Source organism: Xenopus laevis, chromosome 3S (assembly GCF_017654675.1).
Source record: "Xenopus laevis strain J_2021 chromosome 3S, Xenopus_laevis_v10.1, whole genome shotgun sequence".
NCBI lineage: Eukaryota > Metazoa > Chordata > Amphibia > Anura > Pipidae > Xenopus > Xenopus laevis.
In genome coordinates this window covers 120,686,421-120,699,371 of record NC_054376.1, presented here as the reverse complement: position 1 = coordinate 120,699,371, position 12,951 = coordinate 120,686,421, and the positions used below count along the sequence as shown (strand labels likewise).

Genomic DNA, 12,951 nt, shown 5'->3' with positions numbered 1-12,951 from the left:
AGCAATGTGCAAGGCAGGGGGGATCTCTCTAAAGGACAGGTCTGTTGACCTCTGAAACTTTGGGTGGAGCAAAAAGCCACAAAAGAGCCCCACGTCAAGCTCTTCCAAGAGCAGCCCTTTTTTTTTGCTGCGGTCTGTTGCTATACTCGACACCTTTTAAAATACCTTGCGGCTTAACTGGAAAGACGCTACAACCTCTTTGGCCGGGGTCCTTAGGAAAAGGCGTTACGGCGACGCAGAGAGCGCCGCCTCGCCCGAACAGGGACTTGAACCCTGGACCCTCAGATTAAAAGTCTGATGCTCTACCGACTGAGCTATCCGGGCTCCGGGGGGCTCGCGCCCGCGGCTGTCATTTGCTCCCGCGTCCTATATGAAGCCAGAGGCGAAGCGCCAGTCTCGGGGGCGGGGGAGCACGTGTTTGTTTCCATTCTTGTTAGGGGATACGAGAAAGGGGCCCAAAGTTGCAAGAGTACCCAGTTGTTGGCAGGAAGAGGGGATGTCGAAGTTGGATCATGGATTTGGAAAAGGGAAGCGTCTAATCATGCCTGGCATTTGATGGTGCTTACCGTGGCGTTGTCCTTTCTTCTCCTTCTAGCTCTCTTGGACGCAAGATTCTGCAGGACGAGCTTTCCTGAAATACCACTCACTCATCTCCTTCTTAAGGGGATTAGCGTGTACAGGAAAAGCAGCCTGCGGCAAACTCTACAAGGTGCCCCGGGAGACGGATTTGATCCAGAGACCCAAGGGTCACTCTGTTAAGCCCACAGTGCTCAACTCCACCAGCGGAGGTGTGGCTTGCTAGGGGGAGGGGGCTAACCAAATGTGTGGCTTCAGACCAGCGCCGTGGCAGGGCCATCAGACGGGAGCGCCGGCTGCTGCCGAAATAGCTCAGTTGGGAGAGCGTTAGACTGAAGATCTAAAGGTCCCTGGTTCGATCCCGGGTTTCGGCACGTGGAACCGCTGCTTCAGGTCCCTGGGTTATTTTTAACGAGCCTCGAGGAAAGCGAATCAGCTGCAAGCAAGGACCTGATTTAAGCGATCTGTCAAGGGGCAATATGAAAGATTGGCCCCCTGCTCTCGCCTAGTAGGCCTCTGCCTGCTTGAGAAAATACCTCCCCAGTCGCTGCCCTTTGGGAATGACCTGGCCACAGAAGACTTCCGAAAAGGAAAAACGATACTTGTAACGATCCCCAGAGACGTGGCCGTGCCGTGAAAAGAATTAAAAAGAACGAAACAAAAAAAAAAAAGACAACAATACAAACAAACTGCCACCCGTCTCTCCCCTGCGTCACCGGCAGGGGGATTAGCTCAAATGGTAGAGCGCTCGCTTAGCATGCGAGAGGTAGCGGGATCGATGCCCGCATCCTCCATCGGAGCTTGCCTTTTCATTCCAGGGCCCGCAGCGTTTCCCGGGCAAGTCAACGGACACATGGAAGGCACCGGCCCGGGGTCCCATATGGTCTAGCGGTTAGGATTCCTGGTTTTCACCCAGGCGGCCCGGGTTCGACTCCCGGTATGGGAAGCGTGGCTTTTGCCGCTACAACTGGTTTGCGAGCCGTTTTGAGCGATCCATCGAAGGCGCCTTTCTGTAAGTGATCTCTGCCGTGGTTGCCCCGGCCGCCCGCCGGCCATTGTTGCGCTGAAAGACCACGGGCGGCTATGGGAGACATGGAAGAGCCGGGATCAGGGCTGCGCGCCATTGCCCGTTCAGCGCATCCTCCATTTGAGACAGCCGCCGTGGCAGAGCACGCGACCGCCGCGGCTGGTGGTGTAGCGGCGAGCATAGCTCTTACGAAGGTAATCTGAGCTCCGCGTTCATGCCTTGAGAGCGCCTTATGGAGAAAATCTCCGTTTTCTATTTAAAAGAAAAAAGAAACCCGAAACGGCGGCTCTGTTAACCCCCGGTTGGGGCCGGGCTGGCCCCGTCCTTGGCCCTCTTATCCGGAGGTGACAATGCCGCGGCCAAGGAGCGGCAGGCGCCGGCGAGGCCGGTGTGGCGTTGGTGGTATAGTGGTGAGCATAGCTGCCTTCCAAGCAGTTGACCCGGGTTCGATTCCCGGCCAACGCACAGCTGAGTGCTTCTGGCACGGGCCGAGAGCCTTTTTCGAAAACGGGTTGTCGCCGCGGTGACCCGTAGGTGTCCTCACTTTGCAGCCATGCCTGCCAATGCAGGTTACAGGGCAAAAGCGCCCCGGCCCTGTTGTTGGGATCCTTCAGGCAAGAACTATGCAGAGCTTGTCTGCATGACAGGTCGCAGAGTCTTTGCCGCGACCTGTATTGTCATAAGCAAAATTGTTATAAGCGGGTGTGGCTTGCATCGGGGGCAGGGGGGGGAGAGGGGTTAATACCAAAAAAGGATGCTCACGGGAACGGCAGGCGCAAACTCCAGGGAAAAACACTCATCCTTCGAGCCGGAATCGAACCAGCGACCTAAGGATTGCTTTGGCACGCCTACAGTCCTCCGCTCTGCCAGCTGAGCTATCGAAGGCAGGAGCGGCCTGGCTGCGGCCAGTCGAGCCTTGGATGGCGGCCTGGCTTTTGAGACCACTTTAACCAGGCGCTAGGAAAGCCAATCCGCTTCAGGCAAAGACGTTAATGAACCGCGGGTCTGCTGGGGGGCTGTATGAAAGACTGGCCCTTGGCCTTGGTAAGGAGGGCTGTATCAGAGAAAATACCTCCTCAGTCGCTTTTGGAAAGGACTTGGGTAGATTTTAGGCCCTCTGTACGCGTTGAGATGAAAGCGGGTAAGAAGACAGTTCCGCAGGATAAGAAAACTGTTGACTGTCGAAGCAGCTGCGGGAGCTGTTGCCAGCGAGGCGGGGCGTTGCTGGCACGGTAGCTTCGTGGAACAAACGTCTGTTCTGCTCAGTGCCTAAAGAGCTTCGTCGCGGTCGTTTGGGGGGACACTTTTCCTGACAAAGTAAAACAGAAGCCTTCCAAAAGGCTGCCCCGTGTGAGGATCGAACTCACGGCCTTCAGATTATGAGACTGACGCGCTACCTACTGCGCTAACGAGGCGGCGAGCCGACCCAGGCCGGCGCTACCTCGTACATACTGTGAAAAATAAAACAAAAAAACAACGCAGACAGACTGAGGGCTAAGCAATGTGCAAGGCAGGGGGGATCTCTCTAAAGGACAGGTCTGTTGACCTCTGAAACTTTGGGTGGAGCAAAAAGCCACAAAAGAGCCCCACGTCAAGCTCTTCCAAGAGCAGCCCTTTTTTTTTGCTGCGGTCTGTTGCTATACTCGACACCTTTTAAAATACCTTGCGGCTTAACTGGAAAGACGCTACAACCTCTTTGGCCGGGGTCCTTAGGAAAAGGCGTTACGGCGACGCAGAGAGACCGCCGCCTCGCCCGAACAGGGACTTGAACCCTGGACCCTCAGATTAAAAGTCTGATGCTCTACCGACTGAGCTATCCGGGCTCCGGGGGGCTCGCGCCCGCGGCTGTCATTTGCTCCCGCGTCCTATATGAAGCCAGAGGCGAAGCGCCAGTCTCGGGGGCGGGGGAGCACGTGTTTGTTTCCATTCTTGTTAGGGGATACGAGAAAGGGGCCCAAAGTTGCAAGAGTACCCAGTTGTTGGCAGGAAGAGGGGATGTCGAAGTTGGATCATGGATTTGGAAAAGGGAAGCGTCTAATCATGCCTGGCATTTGATGGTGCTTACCGTGGCGTTGTCCTTTCTTCTCCTTCTAGCTCTCTTGGACGCAAGATTCTGCAGGACGAGCTTTCCTGAAATACCACTCACTCATCTCCTTCTTAAGGGGATTAGCGTGTACAGGAAAAGCAGCCTGCGGCAAACTCTACAAGGTGCCCCGGGAGACGGATTTGATCCAGAGACCCAAGGGTCACTCTGTTAAGCCCACAGTGCTCAACTCCACCAGCGGAGGTGTGGCTTGCTAGGGGGAGGGGGCTAACCAAATGTGTGGCTTCAGACCAGCGCCGTGGCAGGGCCATCAGACGGGAGCGCCGGCTGCTGCCGAAATAGCTCAGTTGGGAGAGCGTTAGACTGAAGATCTAAAGGTCCCTGGTTCGATCCCGGGTTTCGGCACGTGGAACCGCTGCTTCAGGTCCCTGGGTTATTTTTAACGAGCCTCGAGGAAAGCGAATCAGCTGCAAGCAAGGACCTGATTTAAGCGATCTGTCAAGGGGCAATATGAAAGATTGGCCCCCTGCTCTCGCCTAGTAGGCCTCTGCCTGCTTGAGAAAATACCTCCCCAGTCGCTGCCCTTTGGGAATGACCTGGCCACAGAAGACTTCCGAAAAGGAAAAACGATACTTGTAACGATCCCCAGAGACGTGGCCGTGCCGTGAAAAGAATTAAAAAGAACGAAACAAAAAAAAAAAAAGACAACAATACAAACAAACTGCCACCCGTCTCTCCCCTGCGTCACCGGCAGGGGGATTAGCTCAAATGGTAGAGCGCTCGCTTAGCATGCGAGAGGTAGCGGGATCGATGCCCGCATCCTCCATCGGAGCTTGCCTTTTCATTCCAGGGCCCGCAGCGTTTCCCGGGCAAGTCAACGGACACATGGAAGGCACCGGCCCGGGGTCCCATATGGTCTAGCGGTTAGGATTCCTGGTTTTCACCCAGGCGGCCCGGGTTCGACTCCCGGTATGGGAAGCGTGGCTTTTGCCGCTACAACTGGTTTGCGAGCCGTTTTGAGCGATCCATCGAAGGCGCCTTTCTGTAAGTGATCTCTGCCGTGGTTGCCCCGGCCGCCCGCCGGCCATTGTTGCGCTGAAAGACCACGGGCGGCTATGGGAGACATGGAAGAGCCGGGATCAGGGCTGCGCGCCATTGCCCGTTCAGCGCATCCTCCATTTGAGACAGCCGCCGTGGCAGAGCACGCGACCGCCGCGGCTGGTGGTGTAGCGGCGAGCATAGCTCTTACGAAGGTAATCTGAGCTCCGCGTTCATGCCTTGAGAGCGCCTTATGGAGAAAATCTCCGTTTTCTATTTAAAAGAAAAAAGAAACCCGAAACGGCGGCTCTGTTAACCCCCGGTTGGGGCCGGGCTGGCCCCGTCCTTGGCCCTCTTATCCGGAGGTGACAATGCCGCGGCCAAGGAGCGGCAGGCGCCGGCGAGGCCGGTGTGGCGTTGGTGGTATAGTGGTGAGCATAGCTGCCTTCCAAGCAGTTGACCCGGGTTCGATTCCCGGCCAACGCACAGCTGAGTGCTTCTGGCACGGGCCGAGAGCCTTTTTCGAAAACGGGTTGTCGCCGCGGTGACCCGTAGGTGTCCTCACTTTGCAGCCATGCCTGCCAATGCAGGTTACAGGGCAAAAGCGCCCCGGCCCTGTTGTTGGGATCCTTCAGGCAAGAACTATGCAGAGCTTGTCTGCATGACAGGTCGCAGAGTCTTTGCCGCGACCTGTATTGTCATAAGCAAAATTGTTATAAGCGGGTGTGGCTTGCATCGGGGGCAGGGGGGGGAGAGGGGTTAATACCAAAAAAGGATGCTCACGGGAACGGCAGGCGCAAACTCCAGGGAAAAACACTCATCCTTCGAGCCGGAATCGAACCAGCGACCTAAGGATTGCTTTGGCACGCCTACAGTCCTCCGCTCTGCCAGCTGAGCTATCGAAGGCAGGAGCGGCCTGGCTGCGGCCAGTCGAGCCTTGGATGGCGGCCTGGCTTTTGAGACCACTTTAACCAGGCGCTAGGAAAGCCAATCCGCTTCAGGCAAAGACGTTAATGAACCGCGGGTCTGCTGGGGGGCTGTATGAAAGACTGGCCCTTGGCCTTGGTAAGGAGGGCTGTATCAGAGAAAATACCTCCTCAGTCGCTTTTGGAAAGGACTTGGGTAGATTTTAGGCCCTCTGTACGCGTTGAGATGAAAGCGGGTAAGAAGACAGTTCCGCAGGATAAGAAAACTGTTGACTGTCGAAGCAGCTGCGGGAGCTGTTGCCAGCGAGGCGGGGCGTTGCTGGCACGGTAGCTTGGTGGAACAAACGTCTGTTCTGCTCAGTGCCTAAAGAGCTTCGTCGCGGTCGTTTGGGGGGACACTTTTCCTGACAAAGTAAAACAGAAGCCTTCCAAAAGGCTGCCCCGTGTGAGGATCGAACTCACGGCCTTCAGATTATGAGACTGACGCGCTACCTACTGCGCTAACGAGGCGGCGAGCCGACCCAGGCCGGCGCTACCTCGTACATACTGTGAAAAATAAAACAAAAAAACAACGCAGACAGACTGAGGGCTAAGCAATGTGCAAGGCAGGGGGGATCTCTCTAAAGGACAGGTCTGTTGACCTCTGAAACTTTGGGTGGAGCAAAAAGCCACAAAAGAGCCCCACGTCAAGCTCTTCCAAGAGCAGCCCTTTTTTTTTGCTGCGGTCTGTTGCTATACTCGACACCTTTTAAAATACCTTGCGGCTTAACTGGAAAGACGCTACAACCTCTTTGGCCGGGGTCCTTAGGAAAAGGCGTTACGGCGACGCAGAGAGACCGCCGCCTCGCCCGAACAGGGACTTGAACCCTGGACCCTCAGATTAAAAGTCTGATGCTCTACCGACTGAGCTATCCGGGCTCCGGGGGGCTCGCGCCCGCGGCTGTCATTTGCTCCCGCGTCCTATATGAAGCCAGAGGCGAAGCGCCAGTCTCGGGGGCGGGGGAGCACGTGTTTGTTTCCATTCTTGTTAGGGGATACGAGAAAGGGGCCCAAAGTTGCAAGAGTACCCAGTTGTTGGCAGGAAGAGGGGATGTCGAAGTTGGATCATGGATTTGGAAAAGGGAAGCGTCTAATCATGCCTGGCATTTGATGGTGCTTACCGTGGCGTTGTCCTTTCTTCTCCTTCTAGCTCTCTTGGACGCAAGATTCTGCAGGACGAGCTTTCCTGAAATACCACTCACTCATCTCCTTCTTAAGGGGATTAGCGTGTACAGGAAAAGCAGCCTGCGGCAAACTCTACAAGGTGCCCCGGGAGACGGATTTGATCCAGAGACCCAAGGGTCACTCTGTTAAGCCCACAGTGCTCAACTCCACCAGCGGAGGTGTGGCTTGCTAGGGGGAGGGGGCTAACCAAATGTGTGGCTTCAGACCAGCGCCGTGGCAGGGCCATCAGACGGGAGCGCCGGCTGCTGCCGAAATAGCTCAGTTGGGAGAGCGTTAGACTGAAGATCTAAAGGTCCCTGGTTCGATCCCGGGTTTCGGCACGTGGAACCGCTGCTTCAGGTCCCTGGGTTATTTTTAACGAGCCTCGAGGAAAGCGAATCAGCTGCAAGCAAGGACCTGATTTAAGCGATCTGTCAAGGGGCAATATGAAAGATTGGCCCCCTGCTCTCGCCTAGTAGGCCTCTGCCTGCTTGAGAAAATACCTCCCCAGTCGCTGCCCTTTGGGAATGACCTGGCCACAGAAGACTTCCGAAAAGGAAAAACGATACTTGTAACGATCCCCAGAGACGTGGCCGTGCCGTGAAAAGAATTAAAAAGAACGAAACAAAAAAAAAAAGACAACAATACAAACAAACTGCCACCCGTCTCTCCCCTGCGTCACCGGCAGGGGGATTAGCTCAAATGGTAGAGCGCTCGCTTAGCATGCGAGAGGTAGCGGGATCGATGCCCGCATCCTCCATCGGAGCTTGCCTTTTCATTCCAGGGCCCGCAGCGTTTCCCGGGCAAGTCAACGGACACATGGAAGGCACCGGCCCGGGGTCCCATATGGTCTAGCGGTTAGGATTCCTGGTTTTCACCCAGGCGGCCCGGGTTCGACTCCCGGTATGGGAAGCGTGGCTTTTGCCGCTACAACTGGTTTGCGAGCCGTTTTGAGCGATCCATCGAAGGCGCCTTTCTGTAAGTGATCTCTGCCGTGGTTGCCCCGGCCGCCCGCCGGCCATTGTTGCGCTGAAAGACCACGGGCGGCTATGGGAGACATGGAAGAGCCGGGATCAGGGCTGCGCGCCATTGCCCGTTCAGCGCATCCTCCATTTGAGACAGCCGCCGTGGCAGAGCACGCGACCGCCGCGGCTGGTGGTGTAGCGGCGAGCATAGCTCTTACGAAGGTAATCTGAGCTCCGCGTTCATGCCTTGAGAGCGCCTTATGGAGAAAATCTCCGTTTTCTATTTAAAAGAAAAAAGAAACCCGAAACGGCGGCTCTGTTAACCCCCGGTTGGGGCCGGGCTGGCCCCGTCCTTGGCCCTCTTATCCGGAGGTGACAATGCCGCGGCCAAGGAGCGGCAGGCGCCGGCGAGGCCGGTGTGGCGTTGGTGGTATAGTGGTGAGCATAGCTGCCTTCCAAGCAGTTGACCCGGGTTCGATTCCCGGCCAACGCACAGCTGAGTGCTTCTGGCACGGGCCGAGAGCCTTTTTCGAAAACGGGTTGTCGCCGCGGTGACCCGTAGGTGTCCTCACTTTGCAGCCATGCCTGCCAATGCAGGTTACAGGGCAAAAGCGCCCCGGCCCTGTTGTTGGGATCCTTCAGGCAAGAACTATGCAGAGCTTGTCTGCATGACAGGTCGCAGAGTCTTTGCCGCGACCTGTATTGTCATAAGCAAAATTGTTATAAGCGGGTGTGGCTTGCATCGGGGGCAGGGGGGGGAGAGGGGTTAATACCAAAAAAGGATGCTCACGGGAACGGCAGGCGCAAACTCCAGGGAAAAACACTCATCCTTCGAGCCGGAATCGAACCAGCGACCTAAGGATTGCTTTGGCACGCCTACAGTCCTCCGCTCTGCCAGCTGAGCTATCGAAGGCAGGAGCGGCCTGGCTGCGGCCAGTCGAGCCTTGGATGGCGGCCTGGCTTTTGAGACCACTTTAACCAGGCGCTAGGAAAGCCAATCCGCTTCAGGCAAAGACGTTAATGAACCGCGGGTCTGCTGGGGGGCTGTATGAAAGACTGGCCCTTGGCCTTGGTAAGGAGGGCTGTATCAGAGAAAATACCTCCTCAGTCGCTTTTGGAAAGGACTTGGGTAGATTTTAGGCCCTCTGTACGCGTTGAGATGAAAGCGGGTAAGAAGACAGTTCCGCAGGATAAGAAAACTGTTGACTGTCGAAGCAGCTGCGGGAGCTGTTGCCAGCGAGGCGGGGCGTTGCTGGCACGGTAGCTTGGTGGAACAAACGTCTGTTCTGCTCAGTGCCTAAAGAGCTTCGTCGCGGTCGTTTGGGGGGACACTTTTCCTGACAAAGTAAAACAGAAGCCTTCCAAAAGGCTGCCCCGTGTGAGGATCGAACTCACGGCCTTCAGATTATGAGACTGACGCGCTACCTACTGCGCTAACGAGGCGGCGAGCCGACCCAGGCCGGCGCTACCTCGTACATACTGTGAAAAATAAAACAAAAAAACAACGCAGACAGACTGAGGGCTAAGCAATGTGCAAGGCAGGGGGGATCTCTCTAAAGGACAGGTCTGTTGACCTCTGAAACTTTGGGTGGAGCAAAAAGCCACAAAAGAGCCCCACGTCAAGCTCTTCCAAGAGCAGCCCTTTTTTTTTGCTGCGGTCTGTTGCTATACTCGACACCTTTTAAAATACCTTGCGGCTTAACTGGAAAGACGCTACAACCTCTTTGGCCGGGGTCCTTAGGAAAAGGCGTTACGGCGACGCAGAGAGACCGCCGCCTCGCCCGAACAGGGACTTGAACCCTGGACCCTCAGATTAAAAGTCTGATGCTCTACCGACTGAGCTATCCGGGATCCGGGGGCTCGCGCCCGCGGCTGTCATTTGCTCCCGCGTCCTATATGAAGCCAGAGGCGAAGCGCCAGTCTCGGGGGCGGGGGAGCACGTGTTTGTTTCCATTCTTGTTAGGGGATACGAGAAAGGGGCCCAAAGTTGCAAGAGTACCCAGTTGTTGGCAGGAAGAGGGGATGTCGAAGTTGGATCATGGATTTGGAAAAGGGAAGCGTCTAATCATGCCTGGCATTTGATGGTGCTTACCGTGGCGTTGTCCTTTCTTCTCCTTCTAGCTCTCTTGGACGCAAGATTCTGCAGGACGAGCTTTCCTGAAATACCACTCACTCATCTCCTTCTTAAGGGGATTAGCGTGTACAGGAAAAGCAGCCTGCGGCAAACTCTACAAGGTGCCCCGGGAGACGGATTTGATCCAGAGACCCAAGGGTCACTCTGTTAAGCCCACAGTGCTCAACTCCACCAGCGGAGGTGTGGCTTGCTAGGGGGAGGGGGCTAACCAAATGTGTGGCTTCAGACCAGCGCCGTGGCAGGGCCATCAGACGGGAGCGCCGGCTGCTGCCGAAATAGCTCAGTTGGGAGAGCGTTAGACTGAAGATCTAAAGGTCCCTGGTTCGATCCCGGGTTTCGGCACGTGGAACCGCTGCTTCAGGTCCCTGGGTTATTTTTAACGAGCCTCGAGGAAAGCGAATCAGCTGCAAGCAAGGACCTGATTTAAGCGATCTGTCAAGGGGCAATATGAAAGATTGGCCCCCTGCTCTCGCCTAGTAGGCCTCTGCCTGCTTGAGAAAATACCTCCCCAGTCGCTGCCCTTTGGGAATGACCTGGCCACAGAAGACTTCCGAAAAGGAAAAACGATACTTGTAACGATCCCCAGAGACGTGGCCGTGCCGTGAAAAGAATTAAAAAGAACGAAACAAAAAAAAAAAAGACAACAATACAAACAAACTGCCACCCGTCTCTCCCCTGCGTCACCGGCAGGGGGATTAGCTCAAATGGTAGAGCGCTCGCTTAGCATGCGAGAGGTAGCGGGATCGATGCCCGCATCCTCCATCGGAGCTTGCCTTTTCATTCCAGGGCCCGCAGCGTTTCCCGGGCAAGTCAACGGACACATGGAAGGCACCGGCCCGGGGTCCCATATGGTCTAGCGGTTAGGATTCCTGGTTTTCACCCAGGCGGCCCGGGTTCGACTCCCGGTATGGGAAGCGTGGCTTTTGCCGCTACAACTGGTTTGCGAGCCGTTTTGAGCGATCCATCGAAGGCGCCTTTCTGTAAGTGATCTCTGCCGTGGTTGCCCCGGCCGCCCGCCGGCCATTGTTGCGCTGAAAGACCACGGGCGGCTATGGGAGACATGGAAGAGCCGGGATCAGGGCTGCGCGCCATTGCCCGTTCAGCGCATCCTCCATTTGAGACAGCCGCCGTGGCAGAGCACGCGACCGCCGCGGCTGGTGGTGTAGCGGCGAGCATAGCTCTTACGAAGGTAATCTGAGCTCCGCGTTCATGCCTTGAGAGCGCCTTATGGAGAAAATCTCCGTTTTCTATTTAAAAGAAAAAAGAAACCCGAAACGGCGGCTCTGTTAACCCCCGGTTGGGGCCGGGCTGGCCCCGTCCTTGGCCCTCTTATCCGGAGGTGACAATGCCGCGGCCAAGGAGCGGCAGGCGCCGGCGAGGCCGGTGTGGCGTTGGTGGTATAGTGGTGAGCATAGCTGCCTTCCAAGCAGTTGACCCGGGTTCGATTCCCGGCCAACGCACAGCTGAGTGCTTCTGGCACGGGCCGAGAGCCTTTTTCGAAAACGGGTTGTCGCCGCGGTGACCCGTAGGTGTCCTCACTTTGCAGCCATGCCTGCCAATGCAGGTTACAGGGCAAAAGCGCCCCGGCCCTGTTGTTGGGATCCTTCAGGCAAGAACTATGCAGAGCTTGTCTGCATGACAGGTCGCAGAGTCTTTGCCGCGACCTGTATTGTCATAAGCAAAATTGTTATAAGCGGGTGTGGCTTGCATCGGGGGCAGGGGGGGGAGAGGGGTTAATACCAAAAAAGGATGCTCACGGGAACGGCAGGCGCAAACTCCAGGGAAAAACACTCATCCTTCGAGCCGGAATCGAACCAGCGACCTAAGGATTGCTTTGGCACGCCTACAGTCCTCCGCTCTGCCAGCTGAGCTATCGAAGGCAGGAGCGGCCTGGCTGCGGCCAGTCGAGCCTTGGATGGCGGCCTGGCTTTTGAGACCACTTTAACCAGGCGCTAGGAAAGCCAATCCGCTTCAGGCAAAGACGTTAATGAACCGCGGGTCTGCTGGGGGGCTGTATGAAAGACTGGCCCTTGGCCTTGGTAAGGAGGGCTGTATCAGAGAAAATACCTCCTCAGTCGCTTTTGGAAAGGACTTGGGTAGATTTTAGGCCCTCTGTACGCGTTGAGATGAAAGCGGGTAAGAAGACAGTTCCGCAGGATAAGAAAACTGTTGACTGTCGAAGCAGCTGCGGGAGCTGTTGCCAGCGAGGCGGGGCGTTGCTGGCACGGTAGCTTCGTGGAACAAACGTCTGTTCTGCTCAGTGCCTAAAGAGCTTCGTCGCGGTCGTTTGGGGGGACACTTTTCCTGACAAAGTAAAACAGAAGCCTTCCAAAAGGCTGCCCCGTGTGAGGATCGAACTCACGGCCTTCAGATTATGAGACTGACGCGCTACCTACTGCGCTAACGAGGCGGCGAGCCGACCCAGGCCGGCGCTACCTCGTACATACTGTGAAAAATAAAACAAAAAAACAACGCAGACAGACTGAGGGCTAAGCAATGTGCAAGGCAGGGGGGATCTCTCTAAAGGACAGGTCTGTTGACCTCTGAAACTTTGGGTGGAGCAAAAAGCCACAAAAGAGCCCCACGTCAAGCTCTTCCAAGAGCAGCCCTTTTTTTTTGCTGCGGTCTGTTGCTATACTCGACACCTTTTAAAATACCTTGCGGCTTAACTGGAAAGACGCTACAACCTCTTTGGCCGGGGTCCTTAGGAAAAGGCGTTACGGCGACGCAGAGAGCGCCGCCTCGCCCGAACAGGGACTTGAACCCTGGACCCTCAGATTAAAAGTCTGATGCTCTACCGACTGAGCTATCCGGGCTCCGGGGGGCTCGCGCCCGCGGCTGTCATTTGCTCCCGCGTCCTATATGAAGCCAGAGGCGAAGCGCCAGTCTCGGGGGCGGGGGAGCACGTGTTTGTTTCCATTCTTGTTAGGGGATACGAGAAAGGGGCCCAAAGTTGCAAGAGTACCCAGTTGTTGGCAGGAAGAGGGGATGTCGAAGTTGGATCATGGATTTGGAAAAGGGAAGCGTCTAATCATGCC

At 56.0% G+C, this 12,951-nt stretch overlaps 29 non-coding genes across 29 annotated transcripts; 16 read left to right on the top strand and 13 right to left on the bottom strand.

Moving 5' to 3' along the window:
* Window positions 1–251: 251 nt before the first annotated feature.
* Window positions 252–324, bottom strand: trnak-uuu. Its single transcript has one exon. It is a non-coding gene; the product is annotated as a tRNA-Lys (tRNA).
* Window positions 325–877: 553 nt separating this feature from the next.
* On the top strand, window positions 878–950 carry trnaf-gaa. Its single transcript has one exon. It is a non-coding gene; the product is annotated as a tRNA-Phe (tRNA).
* A 347-nt stretch (window positions 951–1,297) lies between these two features.
* Window positions 1,298–1,370, top strand: trnaa-agc. Its single transcript has one exon. It is a non-coding gene; the product is annotated as a tRNA-Ala (tRNA).
* An 80-nt stretch (window positions 1,371–1,450) lies between these two features.
* On the top strand, window positions 1,451–1,522 carry trnae-uuc. Its single transcript has one exon. It is a non-coding gene; the product is annotated as a tRNA-Glu (tRNA).
* A 474-nt stretch (window positions 1,523–1,996) lies between these two features.
* Window positions 1,997–2,068, top strand: trnag-ucc. The gene has a single exon. It is a non-coding gene; the product is annotated as a tRNA-Gly (tRNA).
* Window positions 2,069–2,402: 334 nt separating this feature from the next.
* trnay-gua lies at window positions 2,403–2,488 on the bottom strand. Its single transcript is given in 2 exon segments — window positions 2,403–2,438; window positions 2,452–2,488. It is a non-coding gene; the product is annotated as a tRNA-Tyr (tRNA).
* A 457-nt stretch (window positions 2,489–2,945) lies between these two features.
* On the bottom strand, window positions 2,946–3,018 carry trnam-cau. The gene has a single exon. It is a non-coding gene; the product is annotated as a tRNA-Met (tRNA).
* Window positions 3,019–3,353: 335 nt separating this feature from the next.
* On the bottom strand, window positions 3,354–3,426 carry trnak-uuu. Its single transcript has one exon. It is a non-coding gene; the product is annotated as a tRNA-Lys (tRNA).
* A 553-nt stretch (window positions 3,427–3,979) lies between these two features.
* trnaf-gaa lies at window positions 3,980–4,052 on the top strand. The gene has a single exon. It is a non-coding gene; the product is annotated as a tRNA-Phe (tRNA).
* A 348-nt stretch (window positions 4,053–4,400) lies between these two features.
* trnaa-agc lies at window positions 4,401–4,473 on the top strand. The gene has a single exon. It is a non-coding gene; the product is annotated as a tRNA-Ala (tRNA).
* Window positions 4,474–4,553: 80 nt separating this feature from the next.
* Window positions 4,554–4,625, top strand: trnae-uuc. Its single transcript has one exon. It is a non-coding gene; the product is annotated as a tRNA-Glu (tRNA).
* A 474-nt stretch (window positions 4,626–5,099) lies between these two features.
* trnag-ucc lies at window positions 5,100–5,171 on the top strand. The gene has a single exon. It is a non-coding gene; the product is annotated as a tRNA-Gly (tRNA).
* Window positions 5,172–5,505: 334 nt separating this feature from the next.
* Window positions 5,506–5,591, bottom strand: trnay-gua. The gene is given in 2 exon segments: window positions 5,506–5,541; window positions 5,555–5,591. It is a non-coding gene; the product is annotated as a tRNA-Tyr (tRNA).
* Window positions 5,592–6,048: 457 nt separating this feature from the next.
* trnam-cau lies at window positions 6,049–6,121 on the bottom strand. Its single transcript has one exon. It is a non-coding gene; the product is annotated as a tRNA-Met (tRNA).
* A 335-nt stretch (window positions 6,122–6,456) lies between these two features.
* trnak-uuu lies at window positions 6,457–6,529 on the bottom strand. The gene has a single exon. It is a non-coding gene; the product is annotated as a tRNA-Lys (tRNA).
* A 553-nt stretch (window positions 6,530–7,082) lies between these two features.
* trnaf-gaa lies at window positions 7,083–7,155 on the top strand. The gene has a single exon. It is a non-coding gene; the product is annotated as a tRNA-Phe (tRNA).
* A 346-nt stretch (window positions 7,156–7,501) lies between these two features.
* Window positions 7,502–7,574, top strand: trnaa-agc. The gene has a single exon. It is a non-coding gene; the product is annotated as a tRNA-Ala (tRNA).
* An 80-nt stretch (window positions 7,575–7,654) lies between these two features.
* On the top strand, window positions 7,655–7,726 carry trnae-uuc. Its single transcript has one exon. It is a non-coding gene; the product is annotated as a tRNA-Glu (tRNA).
* Window positions 7,727–8,200: 474 nt separating this feature from the next.
* Window positions 8,201–8,272, top strand: trnag-ucc. The gene has a single exon. It is a non-coding gene; the product is annotated as a tRNA-Gly (tRNA).
* A 334-nt stretch (window positions 8,273–8,606) lies between these two features.
* On the bottom strand, window positions 8,607–8,692 carry trnay-gua. Its single transcript is given in 2 exon segments — window positions 8,607–8,642; window positions 8,656–8,692. It is a non-coding gene; the product is annotated as a tRNA-Tyr (tRNA).
* A 457-nt stretch (window positions 8,693–9,149) lies between these two features.
* On the bottom strand, window positions 9,150–9,222 carry trnam-cau. Its single transcript has one exon. It is a non-coding gene; the product is annotated as a tRNA-Met (tRNA).
* A 335-nt stretch (window positions 9,223–9,557) lies between these two features.
* trnak-uuu lies at window positions 9,558–9,630 on the bottom strand. The gene has a single exon. It is a non-coding gene; the product is annotated as a tRNA-Lys (tRNA).
* Window positions 9,631–10,182: 552 nt separating this feature from the next.
* trnaf-gaa lies at window positions 10,183–10,255 on the top strand. Its single transcript has one exon. It is a non-coding gene; the product is annotated as a tRNA-Phe (tRNA).
* Window positions 10,256–10,602: 347 nt separating this feature from the next.
* trnaa-agc lies at window positions 10,603–10,675 on the top strand. The gene has a single exon. It is a non-coding gene; the product is annotated as a tRNA-Ala (tRNA).
* Window positions 10,676–10,755: 80 nt separating this feature from the next.
* trnae-uuc lies at window positions 10,756–10,827 on the top strand. The gene has a single exon. It is a non-coding gene; the product is annotated as a tRNA-Glu (tRNA).
* Window positions 10,828–11,301: 474 nt separating this feature from the next.
* Window positions 11,302–11,373, top strand: trnag-ucc. The gene has a single exon. It is a non-coding gene; the product is annotated as a tRNA-Gly (tRNA).
* Window positions 11,374–11,707: 334 nt separating this feature from the next.
* trnay-gua lies at window positions 11,708–11,793 on the bottom strand. Its single transcript is given in 2 exon segments — window positions 11,708–11,743; window positions 11,757–11,793. It is a non-coding gene; the product is annotated as a tRNA-Tyr (tRNA).
* A 457-nt stretch (window positions 11,794–12,250) lies between these two features.
* On the bottom strand, window positions 12,251–12,323 carry trnam-cau. Its single transcript has one exon. It is a non-coding gene; the product is annotated as a tRNA-Met (tRNA).
* Window positions 12,324–12,656: 333 nt separating this feature from the next.
* trnak-uuu lies at window positions 12,657–12,729 on the bottom strand. Its single transcript has one exon. It is a non-coding gene; the product is annotated as a tRNA-Lys (tRNA).
* Between the last annotated feature and the right edge of the window lie 222 nt (window positions 12,730–12,951).